This window comes from Dermacentor variabilis, chromosome 9 (assembly GCF_050947875.1).
Source record: "Dermacentor variabilis isolate Ectoservices chromosome 9, ASM5094787v1, whole genome shotgun sequence".
Taxonomy (NCBI): Eukaryota; Metazoa; Arthropoda; class Arachnida; order Ixodida; family Ixodidae; genus Dermacentor; species Dermacentor variabilis.
Window position 1 is genome coordinate 11,911,340 of NC_134576.1, and position 3,383 is coordinate 11,914,722.

Below are 3,383 nucleotides of genomic sequence, written 5' to 3' on the forward strand. Positions count from 1 at the left end.
AACGTCTCTGTAATGTGAAATATTAGCTGTTCGTGCGGTCCGCGTCGTAAAGGCGGCAGTTCTCACCGGGATGCTGGGAACGATTGCACAAGCACTCTTAGGCACAAAGCTATCGCAGCGCGCTCCGACCGAATAATAATAAACAATAAACTCTGTTGTTATTTCTATAAAACCGAATACATTAATCCGGCCTGCCAAAGCCGCATAGGGCTTGACTGGCAGAGGGTATTAGGCAGCATAAAAACTGTTACAATATCAAAAAAAAAAGAACGAAAGAAAACGAAATGCAGGGGAGCGATAAATGTGTATCCATACACTGATACACACATTATACGCATTTATAATACATGTCTATATATGCACACATACAGGTTTGAGACGCACATCTTGCGCAAAGTTGCATGAAGTTCGTCTTGAAGTCTCGCCAGGTGCGAAGGTTGGATTCGTGGTTGTGTAACTATACGTTCGCGACGCCCGTGAGGTAGAAGACCGCGTTGTGCACCTTGTGAGCATCGTCCCATTTGTTGCGGGCATTCACGCGTTCATAGGATGAGAGCCAGTCTTCGACGTCGTTTTCGCCTGAGCCCCTGAAGATGGCTGGATCCCGTTGATGCAGCAAGCCGAGAAGGGTGTGCGAGGCCGGTGGTGGCATATGGCTTGCATCTTCAGGCATGATGGGCGGCGACTTCTGACTGCGGAGTTCCAGGGCTGTGGAAAACCTAGCAACACCCCCCAAATATGTAAGACCGTTTAATGAACGAGGCAGAACGTGACACGATACACAGGCAGGTCTGTCGATCAAGTGTCGGACATCGAGCGCGCGAGCTCTGTGCTCGAGTGAGGCGTTGACGATCCGCTTGCTGCACACGCCTGTCTTCATTCATCGCCATGATATATATATATATATATATATATATATATATATATATATATATATATATATATATATATATATATATATATATATATATATATAAACGAGAAGAAAGAGGGTTAACTGAGGCGCCCGATTATTATTAGTCATATCATGAGAAGCCAACGAACACTGACACCAAGGACAACATAAGGGAAATTACTTGTGCTTCATAAATGTAATGAAGAAACGATAAATTAATGGAAATTAAAGTGGATGAAAAAGCAACTTGCCGCAAGTGGGAACCGAACCCACAACCTTCGCATTACGCGTGCGATGCTCTACCGATTGAGCTAGCGCGGCGCTGTTTCCCCATCCACTTTCTTGGGTATTTATGTGTACTATTAGAACCCTGGGAGTGTTAAGCCAGCGCCATCACTCACAGACGTTGGCGGCGGACGTGGAACGTCCTTGTTGCCGCAGGCGTCACGAGGAGGTGATCTTTTTGGGTGAAGGCAACTGGTTAATAAACCCACATATGCTACCTGAAGGCATCAATGTTGCCGGATTCGAGACCCTCGTTATGTAATTAACGAGAAGAAAGGGGGTTAACCGAGGGGCCCGATTATTGTTAGTCATATCATGAGAAGCCAACGAACACTGACACCAAGGACAACATAAGGGAAATTTCTTGTGCTGAATAAATGTAATGAAGAAACGATAAATTAATGGAAATTAAAGTGGATGAAAAAACAACTTGCCGCAGGTGGGAACCGAACCCACAACCTTCGCATTTCGCATGCGGTGTCAGTGTTTGTTGACTTCTCATGATATGACTAATAATATTCGGGCCCCTCGGTCGGTTAACACCCTTTCTTCTCGTTTATTACATAACGAGGGTCTCGAATCCGGCACCATTGATGCCTGTAGCATATGTGGGTTTATTGACCAGTTGCCTTCACCCGAAAAGATCACGTTCTCGTGACGCCTGCGGCAACAAGGACGTTCCACGTCCGCCGCCAAGGTCTGTGAGTGATGGCGCTGGCTTAACACTCCCAGGGTTCTAATAGTACACATAAATACCCAAGAAAGTGGATGGGGAAACAGCGCCGCGGTAGCTCAATTGGTAGAGCATCGCACGCGAAATGCGAAGTTTGTGGGTTCGGTTCCCACCTGCGGCAAGTTCTTTTTTCATCCACTTTAATTTCCATTAATTTATCGTTTCTTCATTACATTTATTAAGCACAAGTAATTTCCCCTATGTTGTCCTTGGTGTCAGTGTTTGTTGGCTTCTCATGATACATACATATATATATATATATATATATATATATGTATGTATTGCGATATCACCGAGCGATGCTCAAGGGACGAGCCGCCGCGAGAACGACGACGAAGTGCGTCTGTGTCCTTGGCGCGAGTGAATGTCGGCCTGGCGCTCTCGCTTCAGTCCAGCGTAAACAGCCTGTGTGCAGCCTCTTTCGTCTGTCTTTTCCTACACGTAACATTCTGGTGGAGGTCAGCGATCCCCGTCCTCGCCACGGAACTCCGGAGTGGTCGGTACATCGAGCTTGTCACCATGCCTTCCGGTGACGAGCCCGCCTCTGCAACGGCTTCGGCTGGTCCGACTGCTCCAGCCGTTACGGTTGCCCAACATCGCGACCCTGGTGTGTTCTCTGGCCTGGAGGGACAGAACGTTGACGAATGGATCAAGGTATATGAACATGCCAGCGCTAATAACAGGTGGGACCCAACCACTAGGCTTGCCAATGTCATCTTTTATCTTGGCGGCACCCCACGCGTGTGGTACCAGACGCATGACGACGAGATAAGCAGTTGGGACACTTTCAAAGAAAAGCTACGGGAACTGTTCGGCGACCCCATTGGCCGCAAGGTTGCCGCGAGAAAGGCTCTTGCGTCTCGTGTTCAGACATCTACAGAGCCGTACGTTTCATACATCTTCGACGTGTTGGCTCTCTGCCGCAAAGCTGACGATGCTATGTCTGAATCAGATAAAGTGCCACATGTTCTAAAAGGCATCGCCGACGACGCTTTCTATTTGCTTGTTTTCGGGAACGTCTGGACAATCGACGCCATCATTAAAGAATGCCGTCGCCTTGAACAAACCAAGAGCCGCCGCATCACACACCACATCACGCGGCTACCCAAGACCAATGCTACGTCGACATGTGAGGGTCGACCGCGTCAGGCCACCACCTGTGACGACGTCACGCGTATTGTTCGCCGCGAGCTCGAGGCCGCCTGTTCGCCAGCTTCTCCGCGACGCCTCCCGGTCTGCCAGCTACCACGATTGCCATGATTCAGGCCATAGTCAGACAGGAATTTGAGAACTTGGGTCTGAACTCCGTGTGTTCAACATCTCAACCCAGCGTTCCCCAGTTCTCTACCGGCCCTCCTCATCCCCGACAGTCCTTTTCTACCACATCTCGCCGCAACCCGTCCGAATGGTGTACCGCAGATGACAGACCAATCTGCTTCCACTGCTGTCGCATCGGCCACGTCGCTCGTC

The 3,383-nt window shown here is 49.0% G+C and overlaps 1 non-coding gene across 1 annotated transcript; it reads right to left on the reverse strand.

The window, feature by feature from the left end:
• Positions 1–1,143: 1,143 nt before the first annotated feature.
• On the reverse strand, positions 1,144–1,216 carry TRNAT-CGU (transfer RNA threonine (anticodon CGU)). The gene has a single exon. It is a non-coding gene; the product is annotated as a tRNA-Thr (tRNA).
• Positions 1,217–3,383: the final 2,167 nt, after the last annotated feature.